We start from the raw sequence: 23,107 nt of genomic DNA, 5'->3' as shown, positions 1-23,107 counted from the left end.
CATGTGCATGTGTGCTAAGTTGCTTCAGTCGTGTCTGACCCTTTGCAACCCCGTGGACTGTAGCCCGCCAGGCTCCTCTGTCTATGTGATTCTCCAGGCAAGAATACTGGAGTGGGTAGCCATGCCCTCCTCCTGGGGATCTTCCTGACCCAGGGATCGAAACTGCAGCTCCTGCAGCTCCTGCATTGAAAGTGGATATCTTACAGCTGAGCCACCTGGAAAGCCCATGTGATGTTATGTATTCATCATGTAATGTACCTCCTGACATATTGAAGGTGGTCATGAATACTGTTTCAAAATCGTGAACCTAATCTTATTTATTCATCCATCTGTGTCACTCTGGATGTGTTTTTACCTAGATATGCTTGTATCCAAGCAAGGATTCCGAGTCACTTGTTCAGCCCATCACCAGGTGCTATGTTCATGCCCTAGCTCCCAAATTCAAATGTTGAAACCCAAGTCTCCAATGTGATGGAGATGCAGCCTTTGGGAGATAATTAGTTCATGAGAATGTAGCCCTCATGATGGGATTAAAGAAGAGACAGTAGAGAGCTTGCTTTTCTCTCTTGTCCCACCATATGAGGACACAGCAAGCAGATGGCCATCAAGAGGGCCCTCACTAGGAACCCAATATCTCAGTACCCTGATCTTGGACTTTTCAGCCTCCAGAACTGGAAGAAATAACATTTGTTGTTTAAGCCACAAATCTGTATAATTTTTCACAGCAGCTGAAGCTAAGACCCCAGGTATGGCCGATTCGGCCCTCAGACTAGACCAGCACTGACTCATGAAAGCTCCGGACTCATGCTTCTTGCCTCTAGAGTTGGCTCTCCAAGGCCTTCTGATGCTGTCCAAAGCTTTTTGGAACGTTCTGGCTTTGCCAAGTTCTGCACCTATCGCGAGGGACTGAAGGAGACAAAGGTGCAGTGTGTCCTGGGGGTGGTCATGCTGCCGTTAGAGCAGTGAGTCTAAGCTTCTCAGGAGGGCAGGTCAGAGTCCTTTTGAGGATCTGGTAAGAACTATGGTTAAAGGCAATGAACACACCTACAACATTTTGTATATAATCTCTGAGCTTTCAGGAACCCCTTGTATTCTTCCATGGACCCTCTTAGAAGATCCATGGACCTCGGGTTAAAAAACAAAACCAAAAAAGAGTCTCTGGAACCTAGAATATTGGAAGGAGGCAAGAAAGAGATGAGAGAGAGTGGCTTTATGAGGCAGGAAGTTCAACCTGGTTATTAATGCAAGAGACTGGAAGTCTGGGTCCCTCCTGCTCAGCCCTGTCACCACCACCTCTCCCCTCCCCTCCCCTCACCAATGGCTGTGCAACTGCCCATTCTCCACACTGAGAGCTGCTGCTGCTGCTGCTAAGTTGCTTCAGTCGCGTTCGACTCTGTGCCCCATAGATGGCAGCCCATCAGGCTCCACCGTCCCTGGGATTCTCCAGGCAAGAACACTGGAGTGGGTTGCCATTTCCTTCTCCAATGCATGAAAGTGAAAAGTGAAAGTGAAGTCGCTCAGTCGTGTCTGACTCTTAGCAACCCCATGGACTGCAGCCTACGAGGCTCCTCCGTCCATGGGATTTTCCAGGCAAAAGTACTGGAGTGGGGTGCCATTGGCCTGTTTTAATTCCCTTCCACAGTTTGTGCAGAGAAAAGGCACAGGCACCAATGAGGCCCCACCTGGGCACAAGCTACCTCCACAATGTTTCTCCCACCCCAAGGCTTCCTCTGACCAATATGTATCCAGCCCTTAGTCCTTCTAGGGTGGTCACATGATGTGAAGAGCCAACTCATTGGAAAAGACCCTGATGTTGGGAAAGATTGAAGGTAGGAGAAGAGGGCGACAGAGGATGAGATGGTTGGATGGCATCATCAACTCAATGGACATGAGTTTGAACAAACTCAGGGAGATGGTGAAGGACAGGGAGGCCTGGCGTGCTGCAGTCCATGGGGTCGCAAAGAGTCTGACACGACTGAGCAACTGAACAGCAAGAGTGACCTTCACAGGTTTCCCCCGGAAGGGGCTTGTCTTGCATCTGTGTACGGTAAGCATCTTATCAATCCCTTCTTGCCTCCGACAATCATGTTGAAACTGCTTTCTAGTCTAGGTGGAAACAATTAAAAAAAGAAAACAGGTATCAGTTTGAACAGACTAATAAAATGGTTTGTCCACATCACCTCCAAAGGGTTAGGCTATATCTTGTCGGGCATCTTATGAATAACCTCCAGTATTCAAAATCCATTTTCCAAAGGCCTGCCCCACTTTCCTGCTTCCACCACTGCTGGCTGAAGTCATCTGACTTCCATTTTGGAACTTCCCACAAGAATTCAAGCTTGGTCCAAAACCTCTCCAGCCTCCAAGGAAAACAGACCATTGCTGAATTAAAGACACTGTTAGGTCGGTTGGAGCCAAAATAAATGGAGCCAGCTTTTCCTTAATGAGGGGGAAGCAGCCTTTCCAGGGTGGTGACCTAATGAGGCAAGAGACAAATGGGTGTCAGGTTTCAAACCCCAGCCCCTTGGAAAGCCAGGCAAATGATATTTTCTTTCAGGAGGAACTTCAACAGGCTTGGAGGCAGCCTGGAGATTTCACACTTGCCCTCTGAGCAAGTGAAGCCCTAAATTCGATAATCCTATTATTTAAAAAACATTGTAACAGCCCTTGTCCATAGAGGAAACATTTATGTGGTAAGAATATGACCACTGATGGAAAAAAAATGGGCAAAGATACTCTTTTGCTGTTTTACCATTACCCTATTAAGAGGTACAAACTAGTATTTTCCCAAGTTATAATAAAGCAGGAACAAACTGAGTTAAGCAAAAAGCTGAAAGTTTCCAAGTTCATTTCTAAATTAAATGAAGGTCTAAGGAGTATTGGAGAGAACAGTTTGAATTTGAATGTAAAAGGTTTTGGGGTTTTTTTTTGTTTGTTTCTTTTTGTCTTTTTTATCTTTAATAAACACTGATGTGATACTTTGTCCCTGAATCCCTTCTATTAGTAAGTGCTTTGGAAACATTAACAAGTGTAATCCTCACAATGACTCAAACAGTAAAGGTTCCGCCTGCCAATGCAGGAGACCCAAGAGATATGGGTTCAATTCCTGGGTTGGGAAGATCCCCTGGAAAAGGAAATGGCTATCCACTAGAAGATCCTGGTGAGCTACAGTCCATGGGGTCGCAAAGAGTCAGATACGACTGAGCAACCAAACACACAGTCCTCACCACAGCCCTCTGAAGGCAGCACTTCTATTACACCCATCTTTCAGACGCGCACACTGAGACACAGAGAGCTTCTGGTCACACCGCTCCAAGTAGCAGATGTAATAATATCAGGTAATCAGCTCATGCTGCTGGAAGAGTGTATCTGTGTGGGACTATTTAAATGTTGGGAGAATTTATCTGCATGAATAACATGCATTTAAAAGAGGTGAAATGATTCCTTTTGAGGTACTTAGAATATTATCTTCTCTGAGGGTTAAGACCTCAGATAACAACCACAAAAGGGGGAGAGTGCTAAGTCAACTTCTTCTATCTTTCTCCTTCCTTTCTTTATAGAAGGGCACACGTATTGGGCACGTACTGTATACCCAAGCATCATCCCGAGTGCTAGGGTTCAGCAGAGAATGGGACAAAGAAGCTGCCTTTCTGTATTTCCATTCCAGGGAAGGGAGAGAGACATTAAAAGTAGAAAAATCTACAATCTAAGTCCATTCTAAGGGAGACCAGTCCTGGGTGTTCATTGGAGGGACTGATGTTGAAGCTGAAGCTCCAATTCTTTGGCCACCTCATGTGAAGAGCTGACTCATTTGAAAAGCCCCTGATGCTGGGAAAGATTGAGGGCAGGAGAAGAAGGGGACAACAGAGGATAAGATGGTTGGATGGCATCACCGACTCAATGGACATGAGTTTGGGTAAACTCCAGGAATTGGTGATGGACAGGGAGGCCTGGTGTGCTGCGGTTCATGGGGTCGCAAAGAGTCAGACACAACTGAGCGACTGAACTGAACTTCAGAAATATTCCAAAGAGAAGCACTGAGGGGAGAGAGTGGTATGCAGATGAAGGAGTGACACTCCATCAGAGACCTGAATGGAGTGAGTGACAGAGCCCCTCGAATACTGAGGGAAGAGCATTCAGAGCTGAGGGAACAGCACACGGGAAGGCTCTGTTCCATGAGTGTGCTCAGATCCACGGGAGGACCACGGAGGGGACCAGTGTGACGGGGGCAGGAGGGCGAGGAGTTGAGGTGTGACAGAGGAGGCCAGAGAGTGATCCAACCAGGTCATGGCCTTGGGAGGGTTTAGACAAGCTGTGAAGGGATGTATTTACACCTTTAAAAAATCACTCTGACTGCCAGTGACAAGGGAGAGAAGATGTGAGTAGGAGATCGGATGGAGGACAATGCAGGATTCCTGCGACAAAACAATGGAATGGCGGGATAGTGGTAGACAGAATAATAACCTCAAAGATGTCCATGCCTTGGTCCCTGCAGCCTGTGACTGTTACCTTACATGGAAAAGGGGGCTTTGGTGGAGCGAACATAGGTGGGCAGTGATGGAACTAGTGCCTAGACAGATCCAGGAAGCCTTCACTCCAGGGCTGGAGGAGAGGGGTGGCAGAGCACAGGGATCCAATGTCAGCACAGGAGAGGTCAACAGACCCCGTGGATTCAACCCCCAGTTTACAAAATAGAGTACAAACTGGGGGAAACTGCACAATTTCTCTAAGATCAGGCTCCTTTGACCAGGAAAGGAAATTAATAGTGACTAACCTGTAAGGGTGTTCTGAGGACAAAGGACACAATCTGTCAAGCCCTGAGCCTGGCAGGTACTAAGTGCTCTCATCAGCACCGAGTGGCAGCATTCCTGTTAAGAGTACTGGTGCCAGGATGTTTTGGGTTCAAAATCAGCTCTATATTTACTAAACAGAGGACCCTGGGAGAGGTACTTACGTTTCCTCAATTTCATCCTGGGTAAACTCAGGTTAATATTATGTACCTTACAGGGTGCATGGGGAGGCCTGTGTTGGCTTTTATTACTCTGGTGATGAAGATGATAAATAATGCATGCCTTCTAAAATTGTAATTAATGTTGATTCCACTTCTTCAGAATCATAAAATATGAAATGAAAATCTAAAGGATAGGTTTGTCATGTAAAAAATAAGTCTTTGTTAAAGGATATTTGGGATCCCTGGGTGGCTCAGAGGTAAAGCATCTGCCTGCCATTGCAGTAGATGTGGGTTTGATTCCCGGGTTGGGAAGATCCCCTGGAGAAGGAAATAGCAACCCACTGCAGTATTCTTGCCTGGGAAATCCCATGGACAGAAGAGCCTGGTGGGTTACAGTCCATGGGGTCACAAAGAGTCGGACTGAACAACTACACAACAGATATTTCAGTGACTCACAATTTTGCCTCATCAACACGAAGCTTAAGGACAATGTAACAGGAACTACATGCACGGTGAGTGAAGATGTTCTCAGCTCTGCCTTCATCCGTGTGGCGTCACGGTGCTGTGAAGCCGCCTCGTTCACCCAGGCAGCGGGAGGCTCTGCTTACAACTGAAACCTTGCAGTGGGTACTTGGAGAAAATCTCGGTGAGCTTTCAAAAAGATGCAGACGCCATCTTGGAGAGTTAAGAACTAACTCCTACACCTGTTAGCCGGCTCAGACTTTAAACTCCCACCCCCTCCCCAGCCTGGTCTGACTGTAGGTCTCCAAGCCACTACACCTGGGCTGTATCAAGAGCCAGGGACTTCGGCACTTACCGATGGCTGGAAAACCCTCAAGTCGTTTGTGCCAAAAACAGAGGCAACAGAACGATGATCCCCGCTCGGCAGTGTAATTGACTCAGCAGTTGAGACACAAACAAATGGCCCTTTCGTGGGCAAGATGATGACCCAGAACTCTGAAATCTGAAGAGCTAAGTGCTAAATGTGCAGTATTCCCTTAAATGCCTCTGAAAGAACTCCTGGGACTGTAATGAATGTTCATTTGACATATCTTACCAAGGAAGTCAGAGAAAGCCTGCCTGCCTCTCCTCCCAGGGTCTGGCTGAGTTTGTGAGGGATGCGGGAGCTTCCGGGCAGTGGGATGTGATGGACCTGGGTGTAACCAGCGACCACATGGCCTCTGTCACAATCAGTCCTGGTGTTGACATCAAACCCCCAACCAAGCTGCAGGTCTCATCTGCGTGGGCTCAGGGGTTTACTCCAAAGTCTCACTACTCCTTGTGTGGTCTGTGGACAGCAACAACCATGTCAGTGTTGACATGCAGCTTCTCACTGGCCTGAAACGTACTGAATCAAAATCTGCATGTTTATAAGATTCCCTGGTGATCTTTGGGCAGATTCAAATTTGAGAAGCTCCAATCTAGCGCCAACACAAAGGTCCATATAGTCAAAGCTATGGTTTTTCCAGTAGTTATGTCTCACAGATGTGAGAGCTGGACCATAAAGAAGGCTGAATGCTGAAGAATTGATGCTTTTGAACTGTGGTGTGGGAGAAAAGTCTTGAGAGTTCCCTGGACAGCAAGGAGATCAAACCAGTCAATCCTAAAGGAAATCAACCCTGAATATTTATTGGAAGGACTAGTGCCTGGTGGGCTGCCGTCTATGGGGTCGCACAGAGTCAGACACGACTGAAGCGACTTAGCAGCAGCAGCAGCAACAGGTGCTGAAACTGAAGTTTCAATACCTTGGCCACCTGCGGTGAAGAGCTGACTCATCAGAAAAGACCTGGATGCTAGGAAAGATTGAGGGCAGGAGAAGGGAGCGACAGAGGATGAGATGCTTGGATGGCATCACCGACTCAATGGACATGAGTTTGAGCAAACTCCGGGAGATGGTGAAGGACAGGGAAGCCTGGCGTGCTGCATTTCATGGGGTCGCAGAATCAGACAAGACTTAGCTACTGAACAAGAACCATCTAGGGCTGACCGGGTCTTAACTGTGACAGCATAGTAGACCTGGGCTGCTTTAAAGTAACACCCATCCCTGGGGCCCCACTCCAGACCAACTATGCTGCTGCTGCTGCTAAGTCACTTCAGTCGTGTCCGACTCTGTGCGACCCTACAGACGGCAGCCCACCAGGCTCCCCCGTCCCTAGGATTCTCCAGGAAAGAACACTGGAGTGGGTTGCCATTTCCTTCTCCAATGCATGAAAGTGAAAAGTGAAAGTGAAGTCGCGCAATCGTGTCTGACTCTTTGCGACCTCATGGACTGCAGCCTACCAGGCTCCTCCGTCCATGGGATTTTCCAGGCAAGAGTACTGGAGTGGGGTGCCATTGCCTTCTATAGTAGCATCTATTTTCAAATTTTATTATGCAGCTTGGATTAAGAGCCATTGATCTAGAATTTCACTGATAATGATGATGACAGCAAAGATTGCAGGTAACCTTATCAAGAACTTAAACATGTCAAACTCTTGTTATCACTATATTAACTCATCCCAGTCCTACAATGAGGTACTATTATTTTCTCCACTTCAGAGATGAAGAATTAAGAAACCATCTAAGGTTACAGAGGTGGATGAGGCAGAGTGAAATCTGTGCTTTTAACTTTTCCACAAATCATTGAGCCTGTCACAGACTGACTTGATCAGAATCTCTGGGGGTGAAACCTAGGGAACCACAGTCTAAACTTATGCAACAGCTGAATCTTTTTCATACTAGAGTGTAATATATGAGAACCACGATTTATCTACTCCCTAAGGGGCTTCTTTAATTTAGGACTTTGGAAATTGAGGAGAATCAGAATACTCCAGGGAGCCGTGATGAATTTTCTCAGTAGTTACTTTGGATATTATGTACTGGAATGTTTTAATACATACCTGTTGGTAGTTTATACTACTCAGATATGAGCCTTAAGTAGTCACAGTCAGTCCTCTAAAAACTGGTCAGATCTTTTAACCACAAATAGTCCCAGATTTAACCCAGGTTTCACCCTGTGGTTCCGCATGATCCCTGACTCAAGAGTTTTCCTTTACCCAGTTGTTATTCATTCACCCATCCATTCACCCATCCATCCACATCTATCCATCCATCCCCTCAATGTCATCCACCTATCCATCCATCCATTCATTCATCTACGTAGACATCCAACCATTTACCCATTCATCCATCTATTTATATATCTACCTGCCCATCCATCCTTCCATGCAACCAACCAACCAGTATTCAACACTTTACTGCCTGGCATTGAGGTATAGAATTGAGTAAGGCACAATCCTCAAGGAGCAATGGAAACATTAAACATACCTTTACAAAACAATGAATGAAGTTTGATGACAGGGATAAGTTCAAGAGGCACTAGGGGTAAAGAGGAGGAAGCCAATTCCTCGTAGCTGGGGATGCTGCCAGGGGAGGGTCCAGGATGGTTTCCCAGAGTGGGGAAAATTTGAGAACAGAATATCAAAGGATGCGTAGGCCCCCAGTAGGAAGGAGGATGGTCCGTAGGGAGGGGTCAGGCTGTGCAAGGGCCAGGAAGCGTGAGAGACGGCCATGTGTTTGGGACGCTAGAAGCCATCCTGTTTTGAAAAGGGATGTGTAAGATGGAAGAAGGTGGGAGATGGCACTGCTGAGATGAGGCAGGACCAGGTCACAGCCCCGCTCGGCACATCACATGTCCTCTGCGGGTGATGGGGAGCCACCAAAGCGGGTAAACAGGGGAGTCACTTTGGAAAGGTCACTGGGGCTACTTATTAAGAACAGATGTTTGGGTAAAGCTTAGAGGCAGGGAGACTATTTTCAGAGTCTAGAAAAGAAACGAGAAGTTCCTGAATTGAAAATAATAGCTATGACAACTGTATTGGACTGAATAATCCCTGAAAGATACGTCCAAGCTCTAGTCCTCAGTACTTGTTAACATGACCTTATCGGGAAACGAAGACTTTGCAGATGTAGTTAAGGATCTTGCTATGAGGGCATCCTGTGTTGAGAGTGGATCCTAACCCCAAAGACTAGTGTCTTTATAAGAGAAAGGAGAAGGAGATTTGAGACACACAGACCCAGAGGGGAAGGCCGAATGAAGACAGAGCCAGAGACTGGAGTCAGGCAGCCAACCGGCCAAGGGTCGTCAAGGATTCTGGTGATAGTCACCAGAACCTAGGAGAGGGTCATGGGACAAATTCTCCCTCAGAACTTCCGGAAGGAATCAAGCCTGTTGACTCCTTGACTTCAGACTTCAGAACTCTGAGAGAATACACTTCTGTCGTTTTAAGCCCACTCCTCCCTCTGTCTGTGGTAATGTTACATTTGCCCTAGAAAACTAACACAGAGACTAAAATCTACTACCGACTCTATGCCAGGCACCTGGTGAGTGCTGCAGAGGTTGCTGGTTCATGTAGCACCCCAACATTCCCTAAAGTAAGTACCAGTAGCAGCATTCCCATCTATCAGATGAAAACACTGAGGCAGAGGGAGGCTTGGTCCTTTGCTCAGGGTTATAAACCAGTAGGTGGCTGAGCAGTTTTCTCACGCAGGCCGTCTGGGAGCAGAGCCTGTGCTTTCAGCTCCCTGGTCTCATGTCAGGCAGAGGAGAGGAAGGAGAAGACTTGAGGAGGTGGGAAGAATGACTGGGACCTGGCAATTCACTGGGCATCTGAAGGGCAGGCAGGAGGAATCAAGCCTCCCAGATTTCAGGTGTTGTGGCACCCCCATCCTCTAGTTTCCATCAGCCTCTGTTTTCCCTGCCACACCGCCCCCCAAGATGTCCTCACCTGCCAACTCTCGCCCTGCTCTTTGCTCTCGCTTCTCAAGAAGTCCTCCTTGGCTCTCCCCAGATACGTCCTCAAAACGGTTCTCTTCTTGTTTATTCCCTGGAAAGTGGCCTCACTGCCCACTCTCCTCCGTGTCAGCTCTGGCTTTTCTTACATCTTTCAGCTCTCTCCCAGCACGGAAACGTCTTCTGATCCCAGGTTCTCATGTTTATTCTGGTCTCTGCTCTCAGCGTCCCTGCCTCTCTCCTCCCACCATCTCGATCTCCCTGTAAAACAAGGAGGCAAGGCATCCAGATCAAGGGCTGGGAGGCCCATGTCTTCCAAGGGAAAAGGTAACAGCTTCCTCAGTGCTATTTACTTCCTCTTTCCCTTTAAAACATTTCCCATTCTCTCAGCTCAATGCTGTGACCAAAAAAAAAAAAAAAAAAAGCATGCAAAAATACTTTTTGCTCCTTTATAATAACTTAGGTTTTTTCCTGGCCCGCAGTGAGTGTTATATGAGTCTGGGCTACAACAATAAAGCACAGAATCTACTGTGGTATTGCCATATAGAGGTATACATCGATATTTCAGGGGCATCTCCAGTGGTTCAGCAGTAAAGAATCCGCCTGCAGTGCAGGAAACACAAGAGACACAGGTTTGATCCCTGTAAGGAAAACCCCCTAGAGAAGGGCATGGCAACACATTCCAGTATCCTTACCCGGAGAATCCCATGGACAGAGGAGTCTGGCAGGCTATAGTTGATGGGGTCACAAAGAGTCGGACATGACTGAAGTGACTGAGCACAGCACACATTGCTATTTCAAGAAATAACCAGCTCCTGCAATTTCCTCTGTGGGTCTGTGATGGCAAATGTGCCAGTCAGCATAACTGATCAATTCATTTAAAGGTGGATATTAGCATGATTCCACACATCTAGTATTAAAATGGACTTTTATTAAATACTCTGAGATGAAATTTCATTGGAAGGTCCAGGATATTAAAAAGATAAATATTTTAAATTAAAAAAATGGACACAGACCTACAACCCAGGTGCCACCACACTTCCACTGAACCAAGTTCATTGCCAAAAATGGAACCATTTCAGAGACGTAATTATGTAAAAGAATAATGAGAAATTCAAAGGCTCAAAAACTTCCCAGAGTTCCCTGAAATACTGTAAAACTCCCTTCAGGAAGCACACAGGTTTATACGATATAATACAATGTTTTACATTGTTTATCTTTGTTCTCAGACATCATTTCACAACATTTTACCAAGTGGAATTTTCAACATTCCTGACATTTTCATCTGTTTTCAAACATTCAGATTGTTTTTAGAAAAGCAGTCATCTTACTTGGGAAGAAATTTGCCATGTACCCAATGGGTTTGCCAGCAGCTTAAGATACTCTAAGATTAGATTTTCCTTTCATTTCAATACTATTTTACATATAGCCTATTTTGTATTCAAATATATCTAAGACACTAAATATTTACTAAAATCGTTTCTAGGTATTCATATTAAGTCCATTTTACTTAAGGGTGATTTTTACTCCTCATGATCTAGCTATAGAACATAGTAAGCAATGATTAATTGACTCATGCTTCTGGAGTGGTCTTTAATGAACCCAAACCTTCACTCAAGTGACGGACAATCCAAAAGAGAATAGTTGGAACTCGCTTACACTCACTCAATCCGTGTGCTAGGATGACACCAAATCATAGGATTGAGAGATAATTTGCATTTTCCTTTGAGTAAAAAAAGGATACCTTAAAATAAAAATGTAACCATTGGAAAACTCCCAGTGAGCTAGTGGGGGGGAATACTCAGTGCATTTGCATTGGGCAGATCAGAAAGATAGCTTCCTCTTTTATTGGTTCATTTAACAATGTTTAATGAGCACATGCTATATGGTGGTCTCAGGGCTAGCTTTTGGGTTTCTAGTGAATGAGTTTCTATGTGAATGCAGAGAGAAACTCTTCCCTGGGGAGTGGATGGGTCTTCCTGTCAACTCCTCCCCCACTAGACTCTGTGGGGAAAGGAGCCTGGAGAAAGCCACAAAACAAAGTCTTTCAAATCAGAGCTCACTTCATTGTCGGTACTCCACTTACTAGGTAGGGTTCTGCTTCCAGAATCTGAACCTCAGTGTCCTCATCTGCAGAATGGGACTGATAACAAGATATGAGATTGTCATGCAGATTACACAAAACAATGGCCACACTGGAAGTGCTCCTTGCAAAGTAACATGTTCAAAGTAGTAAAGAATATTACAAGAAACATTAAACTTCCTTGAGTTTCTGTCTCTCCCTCTTTCCTTTTCACTCTGCCTTATGGCCATTGCCTAGCCACTGGTATGATTTTGGTGAATTTTGGTATGAAGAAATTGTTTTCTCTGTGTTTAATTGCAAAGTACTGTGGCTGAGAGTGAAAATAGCCACACACAAAAAGTTACAGAATGAATGATTCCTGTTATGTGACATTCTGGATAAGGCAAAACTATAGGGTCAAAAATCAGATCAGTGATTGATAGAAGCTGAGAAGAATGGAGATAGGGAATTGATGACAACGGGGTCAAGGGAACAAACAATTTGTGAGAATAGAAATGTTTTGTATCTTGATTTCTCAGGTGGGCTGCCGTCTATGGGGTCGCACAGGGTCGGACATGACTGAAGCAACTTAGCAGCAGCAGCAGCAGCAACACACCTGTATGTATTTGTCATCATTCACTGAACTGTATACTTGAAAAGGGTGACTTTTACTGTGTGGAATTTATATCTCAATAAACCTGACTTCAGAGTAAAAGAAGACTGTGGCTTGGGACCATCAAGATTTCCTTTAAGAAAAAAATCTATGATCAGTACAGGAAATGAGCAATGCTCCTGGGAATACTCTTCTAAGAAACTGACTATAATAAAGACAGACATTGATACTCCTCCTAAACAAGTTCTCCGGGAATTCAGAGGCCAGAGGAACATCCATCCAGGACACCAAGACATATATCATGGAAGAGATTGCATTTAAACTGGTCTGAGGAGTGCAATTAATCACTGAGGTTTTTGTTTTTTCTTCTCTACCAACTACGATCAATATCTTAGACTCCAGTCTCTGTTTATAAATTGCTTATAAATTTTACTGTAACTTTGATTATTCTTCTATTCTAAAAGTTTGCACATTGTAATGCATTTACCAGAGATTAAATGATTCGCATTATCTTGCCCCTTAAAAAACCATCACAGTTTTGAGGCAATGTTTCCTGAGTTTGCGGTCCATAGGAAATTGTTTTTACATGTCCACTTATAAATGTTCTTCCATTCAATGAAATGAGGAAAAGCAGAAGGTCACTAGAGGAGACAACATGTCCTAGTGGTAAGAGGTTGGAAAGGGGTCTGAAAACTTAGATTCTGTGACTCACAAGTGACTCTGTAAATCAACAAGAAAAAGATCAATAATCCAAAAGAAAAAGGTGGGAGGGTGAAGGAAACTATGTAAATAGGCAGTTCAGGAGAGAAAATACAGTGGCTCTTAATCATATAAAAAGATGTTCAACCTCAGTGTAATTAGTCAAATGGTTACTTCTCTTAACATGCACCCCTATGAATTGGTAAGACATGATCAACAGTCCCAGAAAAAAAAAAAATGGGCAAAGTAAATGAATAGACAGTTCATCGAAGATAAAGAACAAATAGCCTTGAAACATATGAAAAGATGCTTAAACTCACTCAGGCTAAGAGAAAGGCAGATTAAAGCTGCACTATTTTGTACTCACTGGGCAGGTAAAAAAAAAGTTTACTAAGTTTGTTAACACAGTACAGGAAACACCCTCAATAGAGAGTTTAGGAAAAATCAGCTACTCCTGGGACAACCTTTATGCAGAAGCATTCGGGGGATGTCTATTAACATTACAAATCACTATGATTTTGATTCAGCAATTCCTCTTCCACGAATCTTATCCTACAGCTTATCCATGTGCAAAATGATCTGTACCATGTTATTCACTGCAGTTTCGTCTGTAATAGTAAATGCATGCCCCTCCTTGGGTTAAATGAGTTTTTATACATTATCCCAGAAAACACTACCCCACTGTCAGAATGAGAAAGCTCTTCATAGGCTGATGAGAGGCAATCATCCAGATATATTAGAAATCCAGACTCTGAGGCTCCCCTCCAGACCTCTGGAATCAGAATCCTCAGGATAACAAAACCCCCAGGTGATTCCTATGCACAGGAGTGTGTATGAAGCCCTGATCCTTCCGGTTCCTACTCATGGTCACTCCAGGCTTGACCTCCTTCCAGAAGTCTTCTCTTACTCTACCTTCCTTCTTCCCTAATCTATACTGAATGCCTTTCCTGGTTGACCATTATCCTACATGTTTCTCTCTATGTCATTTGCCACATTTTAATTTTCTGGCCTCTTCTCTCACCCCCACCAGGAGGTAGTCACTGCTCACAGTACCTAGCATAAAGCCTGGTAATATGTAATAGATGCTAAATAAATATCTTTTTGAATAGGCAAATGGATGAACCAGGCCAAATAAAAGTGGGAGTGGAAAAGTCTGCTGAGTGATCTTTCTGCCATTTACTTTTTCTTAGATTCTTCTTCATTCAGGAGAAGCTGCCAACCAACCAAGAAAGAACAGGGAACCCTTGAGAATAGCTCCTCTCCCTTTACTCCCCCAGGCCAATAGCTGCAGGCGTTTGAACAAATAAGTCTTCCAGCTCATTGCTTGGCTATGGATTTAGCTCAGATTAGAAATAAAAGCTTTGGGTTCAGACGACATTTTCGAAGGGCCAAAAATTCCCTAGAAATCCTAGCTTCACCTTGCTAGGAGATGGGTTTCCTGAGTTGACTCAACTTTATTCAGGAGCATTGGCTAATGGTTGCTCAAACTGCTGTAAAATTCCAACCACACAGGGGGAAAGGGCCCTAGGAAAAGCCCAAGCACGTGGCACATCAGAAAGGATTTACACGTGCACGTGACTTTCAGGAGTGAAATGAAAGGGTTGCTGGCCAAGTCACAGCACGGCCGGAGTTCCCTCCAAAGGCTGGCGGCACTGATGGGGAAGGAAAGCAAACAAAAGAAACATTCTTCCTACTTGTGAGTGAAACAAAGATCCCACTGAGAAAACTGAAGTGAGCAGGAGAGCTGTTAAATCAACAGAAATGGGGGGCTGTCTGTGGAGGAGGCATCTGGTTTCAATGTAAACATCCTTAAAATGTTTCAAGAATGAATGTCCATTTGAATAATTTATTATTAAACTTTTTTTTTTCTTATCATGGTTATTTAGGGCAGATTTAGCTTTGAAGATATCCTTCCATATGCCCAACTCAACTGGAGTTCCCACCAGTTTAGACAGTTTCTGAGTGGAATATTGAGAGGGGAACTAAATAGAGGTGCCTGGACAAATCTAGGATTGCCTGGCTGGATGAAGGTATATTTTGAAAGAGTCACGTGGACATAGCACACTATGTAGATTGTACACTTTGTACGGGAAACCTGAAGTGGGGTGGCTGCGGGGCAGAGGTGTAAGAGTCTGCCTGCTCTAGTTTCTGGCTGGAGTTTCTTCATCGGGAAAGAAATCTGTCTTAACTTGGCACTTACTCCTTCCCATCATGAACTGAATATAAAAAGTTCTGAAAGATGCTCTAGAAAAGAGGTTGCAAATTAGTGACCAAGACTTGCTTTGTTGGGGCCAGATTATGTCTTTAAAAACAATGTCTTAAATTGGTTGCCAACATTTTACAAATTTCTGCATGGCAACAATTGGCTGGAGTCAAGTAGAATCCATCTGCTAAAGACCTTTAGAAAAGACACACAATCCAGTTTGTCCCAAGCCAATCATTCCCTTTCTCTAGCCCAAGTTCACACATGCAGGCTAGCTGCCTGGTATACACACACACCTATACACACACACACACACGTGTACACATACAGCCCTCAGGATGAGAGGGAAATGAGATTTATCTCTACTGGTTGGCCACCTTTGGGCATTCTAATTTAGGTACTTTTCTTGATTACTTGGGACTACATGATTTTTTTCATATGACACAGAACATTTTATTTTCTCTGTTTCTTTCTCTTTTTCACTATTTTCTTAACATTATATCATGTCATGTCATCTAGCTGCTTAGTCATGTCCAACTCTTTGTGACCCCATGGTCTGCCATGGAATTCTCCAGGCAAGAATACTGGACTGGATTGCCAGTGCCTTCTCCAGAGGATCTTCCCAATCCAGGAATCAAACCTGGGTCTCCCACATTGCATGCAGATTCTTTTCCACCTGAGCCACCAGGGAAGCCCCTATATTATACTACTTCTGCATAACTATATGAATGTTAAATTTTTATATATTTTTTCTTTACTTTCCTTTCTTAACCAGGAACCAATATGCTAATGTCAGGGGCATCTTTGTAAGTCATCTTTATCTAAAAGGTAAGGGAAGTAATAGACTTTTCTGTGGCATTCTCTTATTTCATGTGGTTCCTTTGGTTTCTTGTCTTTCTGTGCTTAAATATAACCATGTAGGGGTTTATTTACAATCTAGACTTCGGGGTTTTTCTTGGTAACTCAGGAGATCTGGCAATATTGGCCCCACAAATCACTGCTCTGCACTCAGGCAGATTGAAGGAGCAATCTTCTCTCATGGGAGCAATAAAGCTGTGTCAGTGATGTCTACCAGCCTGGAGCTGTTTGGCTCCAAATGCCAAAGGGCAGCCAGGAATTAAAGCCATGCGCTCCAACATAGGAACCTTTGACATTAGCCAAGGTGTCTGAATACACAGAGACAGAAACAGGTTGATTATGGTTCTTAGGAACAGAAGACCAAGACTTATTTGCCTCTGAATGACTGCATCCTAATTGCAGTGCTCAACCCTTGGCACCTTGTATAGGATTAGTGCTCAGAAAATATGTGTCAGATTTACAAGCTGGAGATCACAGGTTTAATTCTAGACAACAGCAAAATGGTCCTGAATCATTCTATAAGATCACCTAATACTTTAACTTTTATCATGAAAATATGCTGTAAAACTGCAATTTCTTAAGCACTAGATTCCTAGGAAATAATTTTTTCCCCAACTATGAAAGCATATTTGCACTTTCCAGAGCAATTCACATATAGCTGGTCTTAGAAATCATAAAGTTCGTGATATCCTAGATAAGGAAATCAGCTCCAGGTAAGGAAAAGACTTGCCCAAGAGCAGACCAGTGGCAATCTGGACAAGAACAATCTCTTAATTCCAAGGATTGTTTCCCAGCCCTAGGGCTTTGCACAAGCCCAAGAAAGTGGTTCTAAGAAGGCAGGGTATGTGACCAATTTAAATAGTCTGCTGAAGAAATGTGGAGATGGCCCAGTACATATTGTGAAAGGCCTGGGTTCTTCTGAAGGTCACCCTGACCTGTTAGGCCAACTCCTGCAAAGGCTAATGGGCAGCCCCGGGGGTTGCCATAGAGATGGCAATACGAAAGCTGTGCTATGGCCTCACTCTTAAAGCAGGTGGCCCCACTGTCCTAGGGACCCTCAGAGGAAACACATGCCATCCCAACATCAAACCGCAGTTCCCCAACCCAGAGCATAAACCTGTCACTGCCGGTCATAATAAGACACACCGCAGGACAACACATGGAGTCAGCCAGTTAACCTATGAAACATCAGGACTCTGTTTCTAATTTTTTTTTTTTAAGTCTCTCAGTCGTGTCAGACTCTTTGCAACCTCATGGACTATACAGTGCATGGAATTCTCCAGGCCAGAATACTGCAGTGGGTAGCCTTTCCCTTCTCCAGGGGATTTTCCCAACTCAGGGATCAAACCCAGGTCTCCTGCATTGCAGGCGGGTTCTTTACCAGCTGAGCCACAAGATATTGGTACAAAGAACAGAGTCTTTTATCAACACAGAAAAAAAGCAAAGGTTTGCCAAAGGGACTGCCATCTTGCAGACCTCCCCCGCCCCTGGCCCCTTTTTCTTGTTCCTCTTGTAGCACCTGATTGCTTACAGACTCTAGTGCCCTATTGGGAACCAGGACCTGGGCAGTCTACATGTCGCCAGTGCAGAAGAGCAGCTCAACTCACCAAGCGCAAAGGAAAACTGCACAGGGGCTGGGCGTGTCCGCCCGGGCTCATGGCCCCTCTTCCCCCACATCTACCTGGTAAATATTTTGATAAAACTGGTCAAAATAATACCTTTGGTGGAGCCTTTTTGTGGTCTTTAAAATTACATTGTTATAGTCTTTTAGAAATAGGAGGAATCTTACTTCCTGACTCGATATTTACTGGCCCTTCCCCAAGGGGCAATATTTAGGGACATCACATATGATTTTGTCTTTTACTTAGAAATGTTTCTCTGTGACTGGCAAGTAAAAAACTGCTTCATTCTTCAGCTCTTCTTATGATTTTGCATGACTGTGGATGGTTTTATATCAAAGTCTGCTTAAACTCAAAACACTGTTACCCAGGCATATTTATAAGAGATTGCTCAGAAATGGAATCAAGTAGAATTTGAATACCATTTCTGGAGTAAAGCATCTATGTAGGAAGGCACTGTTAATGACAGGAAGGCATTGTTAATTAAAAAAATACCAGAGATTTTTTTAAGCTGAAAATCAGTGTAGTAGCTTGACATCAAGCACTTGTAGGTCAAGGGTAAAGAAATGAGGCCGGTGAATTTGACCATTTTAGGTACCTGAAAAATAGAGCTAGCCTATTACATATTTCGTTCAGATGCCATAAACAATTTTTAAAAACTAGAAGATAATGGTTTGTAGTAGCAGTGGCAGTCATAATAATTATGGAGCACTCACCTCAGCATTCAAGGCCCTCCATGGTATACTGGCACCTTACGTTTCCGGCGTCATTTCCCACCACCCTCTGACACATGCTTTATTCCAACCAGACACATGCCTGTTCCCTCCTCCCTGCTTTTGCTCTTGTTCCCTCTGCCATCTCTGCCATGCCCACTGAGCCTCACCCCTATGTCTGTTAAAACCCTCATGGAGCTAGACGGCCTGGGTTTAAACTCTAGGCTCCCGTGAACCAGCTGTGTGACTTTAGACAAGTTTCTTAACCTCTCTGTACCTTGGTGTCTTCAGCTGCAAAATGAGGAAAGAATGCTACTACCTCATCGAGTTACCGAGATGATTTAACAAGATACTAGCTCTAAGACACAACAGTGCCTGAACCAGATTTATGCCATCCTTCCTTCAACCTCCAGGGACTACGGTTAGTGCTTTTTGCTATTGGGCTAGAACCCTGGACTCTGCATGTAGGACACTTCGATATGGTTCTTTTGTTGTTGTTCAGGCGCTCAGTTGTGTCCAACTCTTCGTGACCCCATGGACTGAAGCACAGGCTTGCCCCTCCTTCACCATCTCCCAGAGTTTGCTCAAACTCATGGTGCATTGAGTTGGTGATGCCATCCAATCATCTCATCCTCTGTTGCCCCCTTATCCTCCTGCCCTCAATCTTTCCCAGCATTAGGGTCTCTCAATCTGGTTTTAATCATCATTAATTAATAAGAATTAATCATTAATAAGCAAACTTATTTCTGTTAACTCTGACCTAAAGATTGAATCAAATTAAATGATTAAACATTAGCATATAAATTTAGCATATTAAACAACAAGGTCCTACTGTATAACAGAGAACTATATTCAATATCCTGTAATCAACCATAATGGAAAAAAATATGAAAAGGAATATGTTTATGTACAACTGAATCACATTGCTGCACAGCAGAAATGAACCTCATTGTAAATCAACTATACTCCAATAAGATAAACTTTTTAAAACATTAGCATATGAGGTCAAGCACCTACACTGTACCTTGTATTTTACTCTATTTCTTCCACATATTTGGGGCTCTTTGTGCCCTGTGTTTATTAACTAACTCACCAGGGTGAGGGGAAGACATTCTTCTGTGCTCTCGAAAAGAGAATTATCAGGCGAGCGTTTCTAACTGACTCGTATTTCCTTCCAAACCTACTGGCATTCCCAAGTGCGTTATCAGAAAGCGGGCTCAGAGACCAATAGTTCGAGGCAGATAGGACATCCTGGGACTGAGAGCAGAGTGGATTTTTTGCTGTCAGCTGCTCCTCCCCGGCTGACACTCTAAGTGGTTGTCATTCCCTTGTGCAGAAGAAAAATACCATAAAAGGCAAGGCCTTTGGGCAGGCCGTTAAGCAGTTTGAAGTGTTCCTCAGGGCTGTGAACTCTCTCGGGAAAGAGCTGCAGACCCCTGGCAAAGATTACAGCACACTTCGCAGCAAACTTGTGGAGTAACAAAGCGCACATTGTTACCACCTAACGCCAAGCGCCGCGGGCTAGTAAAAATACGGAGTGTACCTTTTTAATGGGGTGAGGGAAGTTGGCTTCCCTGGAACGATTTGGATGGAGTCATAACACAAATAAACTGTATTCTGGGGTCTGAACTGATGAAGCCCAGCGCCAAGCTGCATGGTCACAAATGGGGCAACCAGACCATTGTGTAAATCAAGTGCATAGGCCGGGGAGGTTTGGCAGCTCCACCCCTCCACACTCTTTGGGGGAAAAGATGACTTTGAAACACTTCCCAGCGGCCTCTACTGTCAGCCACTTTTTTCCCTAAACGTATTTATTGTTTATAGCACAGAGGATGTCTGCCCATTACTTTGTTGCTAAAATTCTGGCAATGGAGTGACTTTTTAGACAACCTGGAGTGGGATCTAGCAAGACAGGGGAGGGTGTGCCTGTTCTGACTGGTGTAGTTCATGTCTCTTCCTTCTTGGAGCTAAGTCTGTGCATGTCTGCACACACACACACACACACACACACACACACACACACACACACGTCCGGCCACTAGAATTGACTCCAGAGATCAGGGAAAAGGAGAAAGAAGGGAGATAGGCAACAAAAGTTACAAGGGAAGTGAAAACTGTGAACAACGAGCTCCTTTTCAAACAGAGCCCATAGCTATCTCTGGTAAATGGTGGTGGTGGTGGTGGTTTTGTCGCTCAGTCATGTCCAACTCTTTGCAACTCTATGGACTGTAGCCTGCGAGATTCCTCTGTCCCTGGAATTTTCCAGGGTTGTGGTTGAAAAGTGAAAGTCGCTCAGTTGTGGCCGGCTTTTTGCAACCCCATGGACTATACAGCCCATGGAATTCTCCAGGCCAGAATAATGGAGTGGGTAGCCTTTCCCTTCTCCAGGGGATCTTCCCAACCGAGGTATCAAACCCAGGCCTCCTGCACTGCAAGTGGATTCTTTACCAGCTGAGCCATAAGGGAAGCCCAAGAATACTGGAGTAGGTAGCCTATCCCTTCTCCAGTGGATCTTCCCAACCCAGGAATTGAATCAGGGTCTCCTGCATTGCAGGCGGATTCTTTACCAACTGAGCTACTAGGGAAGCCTGATAGCAATCAGAGTTGGGGGTTGGTGGGTGGTGGGCAGCGCTAAATAATTTGGGTCTGCCATCCAGCCACTTTATGTAAAGTACTTCCTAAAAGCTAATTCTTTACATTTAAAGTACATGAAGTACTTTACATGTTCAGTTCAGTTCAGTTCAGTCGCTCAGTCATGTCCGACTCTTTGCGACCCCATGGACTGCAGCATGGGCTCCAGGCCTCCCTGTCCATCACCAACTCCCGGAGTTTACTCAGATTCATGTCCATTGAGTCGGTGATGCCATCTAACTATCTCATCCTCTGTCATCCCCTTCTCCTCCCGCCTTCAATCTTTCCCAGCATCAGGGTCTTTTCAAATGAGTCAGTTCTTCACATGAGGTGACCAAATTATTGAAGTTTCAGCTTCAGCATCAGTCCTTCCAGTGAATATTCAGGACTGATTTCCTTTAGGATGGACTGGTTGGATCTCCTTGCAGTTCAAGGGACTCTCAAGAGTCTTCTTCAACACCACAGTAGGGCTCTGAAAATGGGGATTGTTGAAACCTGTGTTCACTGATGAGATTTTATTGAAGCCTTAAGTAAGCTCTCAGAAAATCTGCTTGATGAACATAAAGGATAAGCTGAAAGGAGGGGCTGAGGGAGCCAACAATTATTGCAGGGCTTAAAGGAACTTTTAAAGGGACACACAGACTTAATAGGAGTTCAAGGAGAAGAGGTCTTGTGCCCTAACTCTTCTGTAAGAGAGGAACAGAGCAAGAAGTGAATGCTGCCAGAGCTGTGAGGTCCCGCTGTTATTAGGAGAACATCTGGGGAGCTTATAACATTCCTGGAATCCCAGTTAACACCCTGGAGCAAATGATGTTAAAGGGGAAATACAGCCTTGGTTGGAGGGACTTAAACCGAACTCACCTGCTTCCTCTTTCTCAAGTGTGACGTTAAAATAATCATTATTTTAGGCACTCAAGTCCTCAAAACGTTTATGAAATCATAAGATAATCAAGTCTAAGCAGGAACCTAGTAACTTCCTACTAACCATTTAAACATGAAGAAACTGAGGCTCAGCAAATGGTTTCAGGCCATGAAACTAGACAATGTCCACAGAGATTTGCAAGATAATCTGCTTTATCCATGTGATCCAGAAATATGGTCATTCATTTTGCCTGCAGTGTGACAACCATATTCTTAATTTCAGTACAGAAAATTGTTTCTTCAGAGTTTTTACAAGGATTTCTGTTCTGGTTATTATAACCAACTCAAAAATACATACAGTTTTTAGGTTGGAAATCCATTCCTTGCCTGCAATATCTAACAATATCTCTCCTGTCATTTGCATATCTTTTCCCTATTCTCTGCATTTTGAGAGAGATTTCTAATTTATCTTCTTCAATAATGGTTCACTTCTGCATTGGTTCAGTTCAGTTATTTACTACTTCTAATAAGGGTTTTAATACTGCTCTTGAGATTTTCGCTTTCAGGCATATTTTATCCATTTCTCATTTCCATTTTCATCTCATTCCTCCACATTCCAATGACCTTGTGGTTTTTCTATTTTTAAAGGCCACAGGGAACATAGACAAATGAGTACATTCACATACTAAACAAGAAAAAAGAGCCCATTTGTCATTTGCTGGAATTCATTCATTCATAATCTAAGACATACCAAGCCCCACACGAGGTTCTAAAGCAAGATACGCCCCAAGTTATCAAAATGTATCAGGAAATAAAAGTTATAAACAACTATAATGCAAGATAGAAAGCGTTAGCTGTCTTAAGAAAGGTTTACATCTCAAAAGATATTATGAATACTATACATTTTGGAGGGAAATTTCTGGTTCCTGCATTAGACAATTTTTGGAGGTCTTATTTTCCTCTAAACTTTTAAGATCAATGCTCTCTTTCTTGAGATCTGCGGCAATTTTTTCCACTGGCTCCAAGTCATCTTTTATACTATTTATTTTTTCAGGATGATCACTGAAATAATACGAGCCCTCTCTTGACTTAGAGACAGCAACCATACATGGTATGGACTTAGCCTCAT

At 44.0% G+C, this 23,107-nt stretch overlaps 1 protein-coding gene across 5 annotated transcripts in view; it reads right to left on the bottom strand.

Annotated features, from left to right (window-relative positions):
* The window catches only part of PALM2AKAP2 (PALM2 and AKAP2 fusion), a 522,805-nt gene that overhangs the window by 395,893 nt on the left and 103,805 nt on the right, over positions 1-23,107 (bottom strand). For 2 of the 5 annotated variants that reach the window (XM_086315906.1, XM_086315913.1), the window contains exon 1: positions 5,405-6,056. The exons of 2 other annotated variants lie outside the window; for them this stretch is intronic. The gene's annotated coding sequence lies outside the window, so the exon portion shown is untranslated. Of the gene's footprint in view, positions 1-5,404; positions 6,057-9,714; positions 9,981-23,107 lie in introns of those variants that run through there. One more of the 5 variants, XM_086315907.1, reaches the window with a different exon arrangement.

The sequence above is a fragment of the Bos grunniens genome, chromosome 8 (assembly GCF_055505025.1).
Source record: "Bos grunniens cultivar Pamir isolate PY7600 chromosome 8, Bosgru_T2T1.0, whole genome shotgun sequence".
NCBI classification, from domain to species: domain Eukaryota; kingdom Metazoa; phylum Chordata; class Mammalia; order Artiodactyla; family Bovidae; genus Bos; species Bos grunniens.
This window is presented reverse-complemented; position numbering and strand designations above follow the sequence as displayed.